At 32.5% G+C, this 17,653-nt stretch overlaps 1 long non-coding RNA gene across 1 annotated transcript; it reads right to left on the bottom strand.

The window, feature by feature from the left end:
* Positions 1-3,381: 3,381 nt before the first annotated feature.
* LOC127702020 (uncharacterized) lies at positions 3,382-7,048 on the bottom strand. Its single transcript, XR_007982267.1, has 3 exons — positions 6,737-7,048; positions 5,377-6,268; positions 3,382-4,030 (listed from the first exon to the last, which is right to left on the bottom strand). It is a non-coding gene; the product is annotated as an uncharacterized LOC127702020 (long non-coding RNA).
* Between the last annotated feature and the right edge of the window lie 10,605 nt (positions 7,049-17,653).

Genomic DNA, 17,653 nt, shown 5'->3' with positions numbered 1-17,653 from the left:
ACATGGACAACAATTTAGAAATGTCGGATATTTTAAATCCATTTTCCAGAACATTTTTTAGAACAGACTTTGGAATATCAAATTTCGAAGGGCCGCATTCAGAGTTTATTTTATTAGGGGCAGAGTCTTGACGTTCCATATTTTACACATTCAGTTCTTAACTTCATCATATCTGCCCTTCTAGTTACACCTAATATTTCCATTTCATGTGTCGAAAGCCTACATACAATGTCTGGAGTGATTTTGTCTCTCTCAAAGTTTGGAAATGCTTGCTGCAAGTTTAATTTCTGTAAAACGTTTAACATTTCAGTATTCACAGCCATGGCCGCCATGTTGGTTCGGTGAGATTCAAATACACGCCACGCTTCCGGTTAATCACGGGAACCACCATCACATAATAAAAAAGCACCTTATTATAATAAAAAAGCACCATCGTATAATAGAAAAGCACCTTCGTATAATACAAAAGCACCATCGTATAATAGAAAAGCACCATCGTATAATAGAAAAGCACCTTCGTATAATAGAAAAGCACCTTCGTGTAATAGAAAAGCACCATCTTATAATAGAAAAGCACCTTCGTATAATAGAAAAGCACCATCGTATAATAGAAAAGCACCTTCGTATAATAGAAAACCACCTTCGTATAATAGAAAAGCACCATCGTATAATAGAAAAGCACCTTCGTATAATAGAAAAGCAATAAAAAAGACACATAAGACAGCTATGGCGTTCCATACAAATCTGTGTTAGCTGTCTCAACATCAACAGAATCTAGTCCTTTAAAAAAAAATAAAGACTCTATAGGTATAACAGGTTGTTTTTTTTTTCTTTTCCCTTGGTTTAATAGTTTCCAGAATTCTCCTGGATTTTTCGATTTAAAATTTTCATTTCTTTCATAATTTTTTTTATGTAAATTAATTTTTTTATCTAAGTTTGTTTTTATATTTTTTTCAGTAAGTCGTAAGTTCTGCTTTTGTTGAACAGAAGATTTTTTATAAATGTTTCTCTTTAGTTTCCTATAATTTTGCCTAGCAAATCTACAACATGCTCATCTATTCGAGAAATAAACAATGTCTTTCCGAAATGATAGGCACATTCTATTTACACAGACTTTGCATTGAAATGGATGTCGAAATTATTAAGGTAAAAAAAAACGAAAACTATTTCCAATTACATATCAGTAAATAATTTGTGTACAATAAATATTTCCGGAAAATCGCAACTATTTATAAATAAAATTAAATCAAAGATATATACCGAAACCATAGGATTTTTTTTTATTTAATCATTTCAAAACGTTACTCGTGTGTTCATTTTCTTTCTTTCTTATTTTGTGATTTTTAGCTACGAGAAACGGTCATCAGCTCGCTTTTAATTAAAGAAAAATTCTACAAGCCATTAAGACTTTAACTGATTTCAACTCCCATTCAGCATTCAAAATCTGGCTTAAATAGTCACAACCCGATGATGTATGTCAACCAAAAAAGTTACAAATATTCGATTGTCTCTGTCATTAGAGGGAATATAAATTAATGTGTTTTTGTATATTAAAATGAATTTATTTAGATGATAAGTGAAAAATTGCAAATTTTCCCTTTAAAGTCGATAATTTTCATGTTTCCTAAAAAATTTCTAGGTAGTTTTTAAATTCAATATATGTTGGAGATATTTCGCAGAAATTAACGACATCTTATCCAACTATTGTGACAAAATATTTGATAAAACTTTATAACAAACTAGGTCAGAAACTATTATTTCACTTTAAGTGGAATAAATATCAATACTACAACGTATAATTGGGTATTGTGAATACTAATTTAAATAATCTTCTATCTTTATCCTTACAAGATTAATACAAATGAATAATTAACTATGTCATGATAGAACAAATCTCTAATGAGATATGAATCAAATTAACATCACAAACAGCTCAACATTTATTATATAACTTTGGACTTAATATAAACATCTGTTCTTAAATAACTTAAGAGTTAGTCTTTCTTTCGGACAGTTCCATATTTCGCTTTAATAATTAAGAAAGTTGCTTTGCCATAGCATTAGCGCGTACTGCTATATATATAAGCTTGAATTAGAGTTGACTCGCAAAAATGCGAACCTCACCTTAATAGGTGTCAGTCGACCCCGGCTTGTCTCTACAGCGACAGATATGCCTTATACCATCCTAGGTATTGCAACCAGCTATAGTCTCCCCAAAATGGAAAGGTTTAGTTTCTACTCTCACATGAGTCGCTCTTCTGTTGAGAGTAAGAGAAAGGAACACAAAGATGGACCATGTTATACTGATATGAACATAATAGTTATTTATTTATTACAATACTAATGTTAATAATATCAAGATTAAGGTGGATAGTTATGAGATTAAAGTTTTAAATATCAAGATAAAAGTTGATAATTTCGAGATTAAAGTTTATAATTTCAAGATTGAAGTCGATTATTTCGAAATTAAAGTCGATAAAATTAAGATTAAAGTCGACAATTTTTAAATTAAGTTGAGCCGGCAAATTCCAAGATTAAAGACGACGTTTAAAAACACAAAAAAAATAATACTATACCCCTAAAACCCTTCCGTAACATACTTGAAAACGTTGTCATTATTTTTGATACTTTTTCATTGAAACAAAGTCTGAATTTATTTCCATGTATAGAACACTGGACACTTTTAATTTGCAAAACACTCATTTGCAAATCCGCCGCCGCCTCTCCTTAGACCTACAATGTCGTGTATATAACCAAAATGTGCGGAATTACATGGGATTCAATAATTTCATTGCTTTTCTACTGTTATTATTATATATATTCTGTAATTTGATTTAGAAAAACATGGGATTTTCAATATCCCATGGGATTGACCATTATCCCATGGGATTTTGGTTAAATCCCATCGGATTTTTTTGGGTCCCATGGGATAATTGTAGTCCCATGGGATATTTGTTGTCCAATGGGACAAACAAAATCCCATGGGATTTTTAATGTCCCATGGGACAAAATAAAATCCAATTAATCCTATGGGATTCAAATTATAAATATACAGTAATGTGTATGTTTCAATGAATTCTGTTTGGTAGTAAAAAGTTTATAATATATATATGACATGTATGAGTGTATTTTGGTTTTTTTCATTTTGTCACAAACATGTTTTTAATTTGTTTATATGACAATAAAGATTATTATTATTTTGGAAAGTATAATACTATTTAAAGTAAAAAAATAAAATCCTTTAACTGAAATAAAATGATGACATGTCTTAATAAAAGAAAAAAATATTGATTTGAAATCTTTGTCTTGTTTGTTTTATTATGAAAAATAGAACTGAAAAAAATATTTCATATTCTGACTGAATAAATTGACAAAGCACAGTTAATAGTTTACTCTTTTCATGAGTTAAAGTTTTCTTTGTTATAGTTCCATTGCAATACATGAATATCCAAACGATTTGAATCTTATACCTTTGTGGTGTTCATAATATTACGTTTATATTTGCAAATTTATAAAATAAACACTTTTCCTGTTAAGTTTTAGTTTTTCTTGTTTCAGCTTGCTATGTACAATTATTCAGTCCACTATATAAGAGTCAAGTAAATAAATTATTTCATCCACTAGAATATTTCTACAATTCTAAGACAAAACCTCTTTTGCAATCTGTTCTTCAAAAATCTTCCACCGTACATCTTTATTGGATGGAGCCATTTAAATGAGTGGACAAAGCAAGTTCATTTGGACAACAAAATACTAATATATTTTTTCATTCCTCCCTTCTTTCAATTGATAATTACGTTGCTGCCTTTACATGATTAAGTTCTTGTGCATCTATGATCATGATGATATGACGCCTTTTTGTTTATAGTCATTATGATGAAATTTCCTCTTTCTTATACATATGTAGGAAAAACACACATTCCATTTCAAATTAATAAAAAAGTCACACTATGTAGAAAAATATCAACTTTAAGTTTTCTGTTCAGTATTGACTTGTTGAATGATGATCATGAAAACCAAGATGTCTGACCTACAAATACACACAACTCAAAAATTATAAATGAAGAGAAATACAGCAATAAAATGGCTATTTTATCATGTTTATGTACATTTTGATAAAACTTTCATTTGAATATTTAAAATTGTAAGAACTCTTATTTCAGTGCTTTGTGTCTATGGTTTTCATATTAGTTGTTTTTTGTGCCTTGTTGCAGTCTTTTGAGTTAAGCCAATTGCAACAAATGTTTTCAGTTTGTTCAAATGTTGTGCTGTTATTAAAACCACTGTCCCAGGTTAGGGGTGGGTTGGGTGCTCACAAAATGTTTATTTTATTAGTTGATATTTGCTTTGAATTAGCTGTCAGTAACTGTCAGTACTAATAGATCTATATGTTGAGTCTTTTTTGTTAAAGGGAAAGAATAAATTTCCAGCCACATCCGGTCTGTGTTTTTGGTAGCTGTTTTTCTGCTTTGTTGCATTCTAATGAGTTAATAAAATTGAAAATGAAAACGGGAATATATCAAAATAACCTGACCAAAGAGCAGAAAATAGCCCTTTTCAACTGATTTTATAGTTTTTATATTTAAATGAACTGACACTTACACCACTGTCCTTAATTAGAGGAGGATTTGGCGCCAGCAAACATGTCAAACCATGCCACATTTTGAAAGTGGCTGTCCCAAGTCAGGGGCCTGTTATTCAGTGGTTGTCAATTGTTGCTATATATCATATTTGTTTTTTATTTTTTGTTTTGTGCAAAAATCAGGCACTTAGCTTTCGCCTTTGTGGTGTTTCCCCCAAGCATGTTTAGCATGGATAGACACCATGCCCTTTTTAAATTGTTTTACATTTGTTATTTCATGGCCTTTTAAAGATTACTATGCAGTATAGGGTTTGCTCATTGTCGAAGGCTGTACAGTGAACAAATTTTGTTAAATTTAATGTCATTTGATCTCTATTGGAGAAAAGTCTCATTGGCAATCATACCGCTTCTTATCTTTATATCAACCCTGCCATATTTTGCCCGTCCAAAATCAGGAGCCTGTGCATAGTTCAGTGGTTGATGTTGGTTCAAGTCCGTCATATTTGTTTTTTCATAACTTGTTTTTTTTTATAAATTAGTCTGGTATATTTGAAGTTTGAATTGATGTTTTGTTCCAAATTTTGTTTGTGGTGTCTTTTATAGATGACTATATCATGTATAGGGTATGGGTTTTCTCATTATTTACAGGTCATCATTGGCCTCTAATAAGTAATTGCATTGCTTACATCCACTTAATTGAACTCTGGTGGATAGTTTTCTTATTTATCATACCACATCTTATTTTCATAATAATCATTATTCAAGGGCAATAACTTTTATAGAAGTGGACTTACCATTTAGGCTTTGTTGACGTCTGTAAATCTATTTTTGTTGATAATTTCTTTTGTTTATAGTTTCCCTTTATCTTTAATGTCCTTGCCCTACACATAAAAGGGTAAACATTATCATTTAATGACAATAACTACTATCACATAATTAGTACTAGTAGGCAACTGACAATTTTGGATCATTTGTATATCTTGTCTTGCTCATCATTTTTGCTGTTTAATATTATCAATATTCTATGAAAATGAGGTCACAGCAATATTAACCTTGGCAGACAGACATCTTGTTATTTTTATATGACACCTTGCAGTCATTCCATACACCAACAAGTAGACATATGCTTATAATATCTGATAAAATGAAAAAACCAAGAAAACTTAGCATTGACCAAAGAACCATAAAATGCGATCATGGTTATATGAATCTGCCAGACAGACATGCATACCTTACAATCGTTACATCCACCAAATATAATTTACCTGTTGCTTAAAGCATATGATAAACTGACAAAACAATGCAAACTTTTCATTGACCAATGAACCATGAAAATGAGGTCAAGGTCATATAAAACATGCCAGACAGACATGTGCATCTTACAATCATTCCATTCACCAAATATAGGGGCCTTATTGCTAACAGTATCCGAAAAATAGATCAAACCACAAAAACTAAACATTGTCCAATGTACTATGAAAATAAAGTCAAGGTAAGATGAAACTTCTCAGTCAGACATATGCACCTTACAATCATTCCATACACCAAATATAGTTGACCTATTGCTAATTTGAAAATAAGGAAATAGAAAAAGTGACCAAAAAACAAACAAAAAAAATAACATTGAGCAATGAACCATAAAAATGAGGTCAAGGTTGAATAAAACATGCCAGACAAACATACATCCTTAAGGTGTAATACCACCAAATCATAGTACGTCACATCCGGTTGCATACGAAAATAGGTCGAAAAAAAATATTCCCTTGAATTTGACAGTTGTAGGTAATTGATCCTACATTTCATTGCAGTAAAACATTTCTGAGTCATAAACATATATCTTGGGTATTTCAAAGCACCATTATTTCTTTATTTGGGGTTTCTATAGAATATTTTGGAAACTTGAGATTACATGGTTACTAAAGCTTGTACACAGGTTAAAAAAGGGGGAAAATTTGATTGGTTAACTTCCAGTGATGGTTATTTTCTTATATGCAATGAAATGTTATGTGAAATTTTTTCTATAGTACTGGACAGGATAAAACTTTACTCATGCCAAGTATTTCTTTATTTGAAACAAAATAAATTCTGCACAATTTTTTGAAAAGTGCAAATTTAACAAAGACTAATAGGGGAAAATCAATGGTGGTATTACACCTTAAAAATTTTCATACACCAAATATACTTGACATGATGCATACAGTATTAGAAAAACTGGACATTTTTACCTCGGAATAGTGATGTCATGGACTAGGAAAATTAGTCTGGGGACATAAATTACTGACATCGGACTAAATATACTAGTAAATTCTGTATCCATGGACTTTTAATACTAGTTATATTTGTCTGACCAGACAATTTTCATTATTTTTACCAGGACTAATTTATCTCTTACACTAGTTCTCTGAGAGACATGTCACCTTACCTTGACACATTATTCTGACTCTGAACAAACCAGTATTTGCTCTTACACCTTAAAAATACAGCGTGCTTAAGGCAGAAGCAGCAAATACCAACTTTAAAGTCTTTGGTTTTACCCGGTTGGGTTCAAAATAAACAACCTTCTGCACTTGAGGTGAACACGCTACCACCAGACCAGGCAGTATAATATAAGGAGTTTACCCAAGATCTAAAACGGACAGTAGATTTTTTTTCCAACATTCTGGACATTTCTACCCTTGTCAGATATTGCCTATCTATTTTGGCCTTTTGTAGCTTATTACGCAGTTTGCCTTTTTAGCCCATTGTTGAAATCTGTACGGTGACCTATATAGTTGTTAACTTCTACGTCTTTAGTTTCTGTTGAAGAGCCGTCACATTGTCATGATACCATATTGGTATATATTTTTGTCATCTAGGTGTAAGGAGACAACCTTTTGATATTCTGGTGGGATAAAAAGGGGAGACAGATTTTTTATCACCTGGCCTGGTTAGTTTTTCAGGATTCGTAAGGATAGAAAACCCGGTAAATTGTAACAAACCCCTGTGGAACGACCATATATTTGCCAAAAGATTAGTCCAAATAATTATGATGTCTTGCAAGGCTATTTTAACTTTTTTCTGGGCACGTAATAGTCAAAGTTGTGACTGAGTGCGATAAATATGAAGATAGATAGATGAAAAAAAAATTAAAATAGCCTTGCAAGACGTCATAATTATTTGGACTACCAAAAGATGTAACCTAATTTTTACTTGTTTGGGGAAGAGGGGATTGACCGAACCACTATTCAATCTAAATCAGTGAACTGAATTATTGTCTTTTGCAGTAGTCCGAGTCGACATCTGTAACTAATCATGCAAATTGATAGTCAACAGTATACCTTTTTTCAGAATGTCAGCTTACAACAAAGAATCACTGGTGATAGGGGAGTGTAACCGATAAATTGATCCTGAATCAGATAAGATTTTCCCAGTAACGGAGAACCCCTTTCTTTGAGTGAATATAAATAGTGACGGGGGTCTCACAAATAAATATAAATCTGAATTACAGGAACATCGATTAGCAAAGTAAACTTACATATTAATCTCGAAGTTATTTACGGTAAAGAGAGACTGCATGTGCTCCTGAATTAAGGTATTATACATTTGTATATTTTACTCGGGGGGGGGGGGGGGGGGCACTTCCTATATACAAGATGATAGGACGTGCCGCTGGAATAGGTCACTTTTTCCTGCTTGAAAATATGGGAATAGGTGCAGGGGAAAACTATCAGAAATATATGATAAGGTCGATAAAGTTCCAATTACTAGTCATTTTTTCACAGCCGAAAGTCTCGCCGTAAGTAATCATTACACACAGAATCTTAGCCTTAAATATTCCACTTTTCCAACACACCCCACGAAACCCAATCAATATGGGAAAAGGTTACAATTTTACCCACGCAATATATGAAAAGGTATACATTTTTAAGATCTAAATTATATGAAAAGGGTGGGGTAACAGAACCCCAGCGACACCCCCTATCAATTAAGTATTGAAGTGCATAGGTTCATATCGTTTGATTCAACGTTTTTTCGGATATTTTTTAGGACCGTTGTCAACATAGTCAAATCCGACCTGCCACCAGAGACATATAATACAATATGTCTCTGCTGCCACTTTGCTACCTGACCTGCAAAAATATAATTCGACTAAAAACAATGCCAGTCAAAATTGGTTTTTGAGACTGGACGACTGAAAAACTTTTAAAACGTGACTTTGTGACCCTATTTGGAATTCTCCATTCTTCGGTGTGGCTAAAAATGGGGCATCTTTTTTTTCAAAACTCAGTGTCGTATTTTATTGTCTTCCCAACAATTTTTAATAAAAGCTTAAAATGTTTGTTTCACTTCCCTCTGACTTCCCTCCTGATTTTTTTTTCTCAAGAAATTATAGAATCAGTAAATGTATATATATATATATATATATATATATGTCTGTGGTCACCGTCATGCATTTAGATAAGAAATTCCAGCATGCATCATCAAATAATTCATGTGTATTTGTGACATCAACATAACTGAAACATTATATTATTTCCCAGTAATTAGGTAAATCATTTTGATTTACAATTATATATGCCTGGGACTTATGCATGTATATGTCTCACAGGCACTTGTCTCAGAAAAAAAATCCTATATACTTTAATAAAGGTATATAGGAAATAAAATTCTGAGACAAGTGCCTGTGATATATCTGTCAGTCCCAGAATAATAAATATAATTGTATCTTAATCTTTGGAAACATCCAATTAGTCAATTGTTAAATTCTTTTACTTCTTAATTATGTCAAAGTATACTTTTAAAGTTTTAAATTTTAAAGTTAAAATGAATATTCCGTTTTGATCTGAGGAAAAACTTTTTAAACTGTAATGACATGGTCAGTCAACTGATTTGTTACATGGCTGATTACAGGTAATTAAAGCATGCAGTAATTTTCCATTACGACAGTGCGTGTACCCTGGGGTGTGTATAACGTATTAGAAATACCTTAGTTATCTAGAGAACATCCTGTCTATGTGTAATACAGATTGATGACATTACACAATATTTCTTTCGTTAAATGTAGTTAAGTATCTGTGTCCATTCCCTATTGCAACACTACAAATTTTTCGTAGAAAAAAATGTTAAAATTCAAAAAAAAAATCATTTATATAAAATAAAGAAGAAAAAAGTAGCAAATAAACTTATGTAACTACGCATTTAGTAAACATAATTTCACTTTACATGTACAAACCCTTGAGAAAACGTGTATATAGTTGTGTTTAAAAAGGCCAATTCCCAGTGGATTTATTTCACACTAGGACCACAGACACTTGTCTCAGAATTTTGTTTCCTATATACCTTAATATAACATTAAAAGTATATAGGAAATTTGTTTTCTGAGACAAGTGCCTGTGACTAGGACCTAAGATAACTAGAACTAAGTTCTTTGGAAAGTTTTTTGTCTGATACATGTATACCTATAGATAATGTACATAATTAAGAATAGCTTCAAATATATGCCTATAAATTAACGGTACGTCTAAAACCGCTCAGGATCTCCTGAGTGCAGACAGGACATAAAAAGTCACTCAGGACATGTATATATGTTTTTCGTCTAGTAATGGACTTCTGATTTTAGTGAGCGTTGTTTTATTTTAGAGATATTGAGATTTTGTAAAAAAAAAAAGGGGGTTTTCGCATGTCACGCCGTATGTCAGAAACTATTTATGCTTATTGCATAAAAATTCACACACAAGACGACGGGCGTATCATGCGCTCATGGCGCATGCTGTTTATTGATCTTATAATTTTGGTTTTGATAAAATCAAACCAACATTAAAGAAGTTATTTGGGATACGTCATGCATAACCGATGATCATATTCAATACCAATCATCATTTTGATTAGGTCGTTTGATCTTAAATAATTAGGACTGATTGGTGATGGTTATAAACACATACAAGTAAACTTTGCGAAAAAAAAAAAGAAAGCGTTTCCTTGGAAAAATTATAATGATACATGAATATTGTTTTTACAAAAAAAAGTTATTTTTTTCGTTTTGTATGTAATAATTGAAGCCATTTAGAAATATAAGAAATCTTCACATAGTCGGGAAATTTTCAATTCAAGTTATTTCATTTGAAAACGTTAAAAATATAGATCTTATTCGATGTAAAATGTGGGGTCCTTGGAGATCAAAACCCCGTTTAAATAGGGTTTGTCTACTTTCGTCTATTGCCGAACATTCTATAATCAAGGATTTGTACAAATCCTTGCTATAATATAATGAATCGCGTCTCCAATATCACCACCATTAAATAAAGTACAAATACAATCTTCTAAATATTTGGAATCTAACAATTTCATCAGGAAATTTTGAGTCACGATTTAGTTTTGGGATATTTTTTTCTTTGAATAAACTTAATTTTAAAAACGTTTCAGTATTTTTCTGAAACATTTTTAAAAGGAAACGGACTTGTAAACAAAATTTATTTTTGAATATTAATATTGAACAATGATTGTTAAGAAAACAATCTGCCAAAGTGGTTTGGTAATTAACTGGCTTCATGCTGTCAAAAATGTCTCCTTTTTATAAGTTAATGATAAGAAAAAAACTATTTGAAAGCGAATTAATCATTTCCTCAACTAAATACCATCTATAAATAAAGTCAATTCGTCAAGAACTTTCTCTCATATATTTAAACAATTGTAAAATAATTAATTTAAACTTTTGTACTGCGACTTTCTGTCCGTTTACCGATACTTATTCCTTGTTAAGTTTTTTCATATCCATTTACGAATACTTATAATATGATAATTTTTCCGGATGCTTTTTATCCTATTTTCATATCAAACAACAATGTTACCCGTAGAACGGAGTTAAGTACAAATTTAGGAATTTAGTACTTAAAATTTTCAACAACAAAATTTTACACTTTCATTTACCTGGATTTTTTTCTACGCTTCGAAGCCGCCACCCTGTATCAAACATAGCCAACACCACGCATGGCGTATTCACGATGTTGAGGGATTGACAATATACAGCAAGTAAGTAATTGGGTATTGAATGCCAGTAGATCTGAATTGTAAATTTTTAAATTGAATTTAACCTGTTTAGAACGTGTATTGTTGAATTGTTTAATAAAATTACACACACAATCTGGGCTGATATGCATAAAACCACTTTAAGTTCAAGGTATCAATGAAACTGGGTCTGCATGAAAAAATGACTTATCACATAGTACCAGAACCTATGTTTACTGTTAGATGATAAGAAAATATAGCTGTAGGCCTAGTTGAAAATCTTTACAATTATTTATTCTTTAAATTTCTATTTGACTGTCTGGGTGCTTCTTATGTGTTTTAAATGTTGTACGTCATTTGGTCGTTTTTAAGTTTTTGCCATGGCGTTGTCAGTATGTCTTCGACTTATAAGTTTTATATAATCTGCATCTCTTGTGCTGTATGTTAAAATTTATCTACACAATTGCTGCATCTTTACACATTCATCAATACACCTAAAAATATGAATAAAGCTTTCGTATATAGAAAAAATAAGGAGATGTGGTATGATTGGTAATGAAACAACTATCCGCCAGTTCAATTCAAAAACCTGATATAAGCAAATGTGACTTACTTACTTACTTTAATCAGAGAGATCTTGAATCTGAATTCAATGATACGAAGTGGGAAGGGGTAGAGGTGGATTAAGGTGAGGACATGGGGGCCCGTCCCTGTTTTGGAAAAAAATGGTTGATTATTTAGAGAATCACTGAAGCGGGCCCCCTCTTTATGCATGACAGTTAGTGCCTCCTTATGACATTCTTTGGATCCGCAACTGGTGAGGACTTCATAAAAAAACATTTAGTAAGTTTTTGTTTTGTGATAAATAAAGTATTTACATTCACATAGACAGAAATAGGATAAAATAAACTACCGAAAGCTTAAGTCCACATAAGAGGGTATGGATGGGGGTTAACAGAATAGAGAATAACGGGCAAACAATAAAGATTAAAGAATAATGAAATGCTAAAATATGAGGAAAGAGAGTAATGATCAAAAAGTGTAAGTTTGTAGAAATATAGCTAAAAAAAATAAAGAACACAGAAAAAGAAGACCCCTCCCCCCTCCCAAGATCCTGACTTCAACTTTAACGCTGCCGTGATATTTTAAGACAAAGTGCACGTATTAGTAGTCAGCCGAAACCACTACTGAAGCGTTTTGCATCCATACGTTTTTTTTTCGGGATACTGACTGCATAGTAAATTATCAATGTACTAGTTAATGTTCTCGAGAGATGACCCTATTACAGAGACATATATACACTTATGTGTATATGTCTCTGCCCTATTACGTGTCAGTAACCTCCTCGACACGGTTCATTTTACGGCGGCTCATTTTTGTCTTAAGAATAAACATAATTGATAAGTTTCTTTCCCCTGCATTCCTCGATCGCACTTGTAAATAGCAAATTGGTCTCAAGACATTGGTACACTATACGTTACAACACTTGCCGTCAGTACTCAAAATTGGAAAAATATTAAATAAGAAGGTATAGAAAATTAATGCACACACACTACTATCAACCACAGACATGATGTTTTTCTCAATTTGCCTAAATCGTTATTCCGCAATACAACGAGGGTGATGAAAACACGGGCACCGGCATGCTGTGAATTTGAAAGTTTCCCAAATGAGTAACTATCCCTTACTTTTCTAGTGTAAAGTTTTATTAATACACATTTGATTTGAAATGGGATATCAGAGAGATATATAAACACATATATCATAGGCTGATCCAGGGGGGGGAGGTTGGGGGCCCGGGCCCCCCTTTCTTTGGAAAAAATTGGTTGATATAGGGAATCACTAAAGCATGACTGGAGCCGGCCCTCCCTTATGAAAAGTTCTTGATCCGCTAAATGAGAAACTCAAGAAATTGTTTTCAATTAAGATAAGTACATGCAGTTTATAATGGTTTTCAGTTGTTTTTTAAAGGAGAGGCGGATTTAGTGGGCAAGGGGGGGGGGGGGGGGGGGGGGGGGGGGGACAGGAGTTCGGGGCCCCATTTTCTTGAAAAAATTTGGTTGATTATATAGGGAATCACTGAAGCATGACAGGAGCCGGCCCCCTCTTAGGCAATCACTTATGAAAATTTCTGGATCCGCCACGTCTTCAGTTGTATTATATTAAAAATTTTATACCTGTATTCTATAGTACAAATCAAAGGAAAATAATGTAAATTATCTTGTAGTAGCAATACAATATAAATATTGAGCAAAATTTCTACAAACTTTACCATACTCTATTCAAAAATAAACATTATACATCAAGATAACAAAATAAAATTTAAAATCAGGGCGGATGGACCCAGGGCAAACAGATATTAACTTATTCAGGCTAACAAGTAATTAAGGTTGAATGTGAATCAGGGCGAATGGACCTAGATCCAAACTCCAGTACGGTAACTCCTATAGTTCAAAAGTTCATGTTTATAAATTTCGTCAGGTCACCAGTACCTCACTAATAAAAATGAAACAACATGTTACAGACAATTAACATCTTTAATTTCAGCATAATTTTGGTTTTGGTTATGAATATCTTTCTTCTACATTTTTGGATAAATACTCATTATCCGGCAAATTCCAAGTTGAACCTTCTTCAGTAGGCCTATCCCCACCAGAGACCAAATGATGCACAAGTTAGGTATAGGTAACAATATAAATGCAACAATGAGCAAAAGCTATACCATCTAGCTAGCTATAAAAGGCTTTGAATAATATAAAATAAATCGAACAAGGAATTTAATGGTTTTGGGCGACTGTTTTGAATTTTAAAAAAAAGCTTTAACAATGTTAATTTTTGTGTGCATTAATTTTTGCTAATTTTGAATAATGGACAAAAATGTGAGATTGATTATTGTGATTTAAGAAAAATCTGCATACATAAAATTGAAAATGGAAATAGGGAATATGTCAAAGAGACAACAACCCAACCAAAGAGCAGACAACAGCGGAAGGCCACTTAAGGGTCTTCAACGCGGCGAGAAAGTCACGCACCCGGAGGTAGTCTTCAGCTCATAAATATGTATTAGATACAAGAATGCAATACAGCTCTCAGTCGCATCAATAAAAACCTCACAATAAGTTCTGAAAATCAGAATAAAAAGTATTGTCAGTCAGGGGTACTACTTGTACAAGTAATCTTTATTTACTTGAAGAAGTAAAAAAAATATACTTATATAAGTTAATTATAATGTTTGAATAATCTCCCCTTAATTTTCTCAAAAATTCACTTGTATAAGTAAATTTTTTTTACAATCCCACAAAAATTCTCAAGTTTTGAGATGTAAAACATGCCTTTAATGATTTTTCCCAGGTTAGCTCATAATTTTTGATTAGAGTTCAATGTTTCATCTCATTAATTCAACAAAAAAACTGATTGCGCAAAGATCTTAAGTATTTGCACAAGGCCTTCAAAAAATTGCTCCTTGGGGGCTTGTAAATGAGCAGTGTTCAGAAGATTACAGACAAATGAGATTTTCATTGTCCATGAAACTACACTTAAATGATTAGTTAAAACATCTGCAAAGGACAGACAATTTAAAATTCTATTAGAGCAAAGAAGTACTAAGAATTCAAGATAAGAAGATAGGATGACTTTTTCACTTATATAAGTAAAAAAATCTGAATGTCTAAGGGACATAACTAAGCCAATTTTTTTTTTACCTATACAAGTAAATAAAATACACTTGTATAAGTATCCTACAAATTTACTTATATAAGTATATTAATATTACTTCTTCAAGTAAATAAAAATTACTTGTACAAGTAGTACCCCTGACTGATTGTAAGATTCTCAAAGTGTACACATGGAGTTATGAAACTTAAATTAATCATGCTAATTAAACATGTTGAAGATTGGCATACAACTTGGAGTAGCCTTATGGCATTGTATAGTGTAATGAATTCAGGGGATAATGGCACTACGTCTTTGATTTTAAAGTCCTCAGAATCAATCTTTAATATTAATATGCATACTCTTGTACAAAGGAATATAAGTATGCAATAGACATATGGTCTTCAAAAATAAGAGGTATCCATGCTATACATTTATGACAAGATCTTAATCAAGTATTAATTTTGGTTTGTTTAAATATTTCGGAGGTTAGTATGACGTCCTTTCTAATGATGATGTTTTCGTTTAAAGTTAGAAAAATTGTTTGTACCAACAAAAATAAATACACGAAGTTTATCCAGAATTATGTGTTTATCATTTTTTTTATGTTTAGGTTGCCAGCAAGATGAAAAGAACAATGCAGTTTAAAAGTCAAAATGTGGATAAGCTGAGATACAAGGTCCTACTTTTGCAGATTTTCATATTTTGCATGAATGAATTTGAAGTTTATATCATGGAGGGCAGAGAAAGAAAAGAAACACTTCAATTTTCCTGCTTCTGAAGAATAAATGTAAAACATCTTGTTCGGTAAGTTTTATGCTCTGTTTTGATAGTGTTTGTGCATTCATCTGTCTTTCTCTAAATTGTATTCACTTAAAGTTTTTGGTTACAGTTCACCATGAACTTCAGTTAGTAACTTGTGGTTTTACATGTATATACTCAAAATTTAGTACTTTAAAATGTTCATGTATTTTTGTCGAGCCTGTGACTTTTGTCGCAGAAAGCTCGACATAGGGATAGTGATCCGGCGGTGGCATTAGCTAACTTCCTAAAAGCTTTATATTTTAGAAGGTGGAAGACCTGGATGCTTCATACTTTGTATATGGATGCCTCATGATACGAATTCTGTCTGTCACATGTCCATTGTCCTTGACCTCATTTTCATGGTTCAGTGACTACTTGAAAAAATAGTTCAGATTTTTTGTTATGTTAATTTCTCTCTTATTATGAGTAATAGGATAACTATATTTGGTATGTGCATACCTTGCAAGGTCCTCATGCTCGTCAGAGAGTTTTCACTTAACCTAGACCTCATTTCATGGATCAGTAAACAAGAACAGTCTTAGATGCATGATTTTTTTTATTAGTTGTTAGTGGTTTTGAACTAGCTGTCAGTAACTGCGAGTACTCTCAGATCTGTACTTAGTGTCTTTTTGTTGTTTGGATGTACAAGTACCCGGCCACGTCCACTTGTATTTGTAGTATTTTTATCTATCTGATGAGTTAAGCCTCTTTCAACTGATTTTTATACGACGGCAAACATTTTTTTTGGGTTGTATAATGCTATGATGTTGTCGTCGTCGTCTGCATCGTCGTCGTCCGAAGACACATTTGGTTTCCGGACAATAACTTTATTTTGGGGGTTATGGGACCAACAGTTTAGGAATTAGGGGCCAAAAAGGGGCCAAAAAGAAGCATTTTTGTAGTTTCCGGACAATAACTTGTGTGTAAGTGTATGGATCTCACTGAAATTGTACCATAAGGTTCCATATCACAAAGGGAAGGCTGGGATTGAGTTTGGGGGTAATTGCCCCAAACATGCAGGAATTAGGGGCAAAAAGGGGCCAAAAACAAGCATTTTTCTAGTTTCTAGACAATGACTTGTGTTTAAATGTATGGATCTCTCTAAAATTGTACTACAAGGTTCCATACCTCAAAGGAAAGGCTTGGATTGAGTTTGGGGGTAATTACTCCAAGGGGGGGGGGGATTTTTTTTTTCCCAATTTTTTTTTCTTCAATATTTTTGAAATTTCAAATTTTTTGAAAAGTTTCAAGAAGAAATCTTCAATTGAAAGTATTGCGCAATAGATTTTTAGCTCACCTGGCCCAAAGGGCCAAGTGAGCTTTTCTCATCACTTGGCGTCCGTCGTCAGTCGTTGTCGTCGTCGTTAACTTTTACAAAAATCTTCTCCTCTGAAACTACTTGGCCAAAGTAAACCAAACTTGGCCACAATCATCATTGGGGTATCTAGTTCTAGTCCGGTGACCTGGCCAACCAACCAAGATGGCCGCCATGGCTAAAAATAGAACATAGGGGTAAAATGTAGATTTTGGCTTATATCTCTGAAACCAAAGCATTTAGAGCAAATCTGACATGGGGTAAAATTGTTAATCAGGTCAAGATCTATCTGCCCTGAAATTTTCAGATGAATCGGG

This window comes from Mytilus californianus, unplaced genomic scaffold, assembly GCF_021869535.1.
Source record: "Mytilus californianus isolate M0D057914Y unplaced genomic scaffold, xbMytCali1.0.p SCAF_5, whole genome shotgun sequence".
Classification (NCBI taxonomy): Eukaryota; Metazoa; Mollusca; class Bivalvia; order Mytilida; family Mytilidae; genus Mytilus; species Mytilus californianus.
Note: the sequence above shows the minus strand (reverse complement) of the source record. Positions and strands in the feature narration are given on the sequence as shown.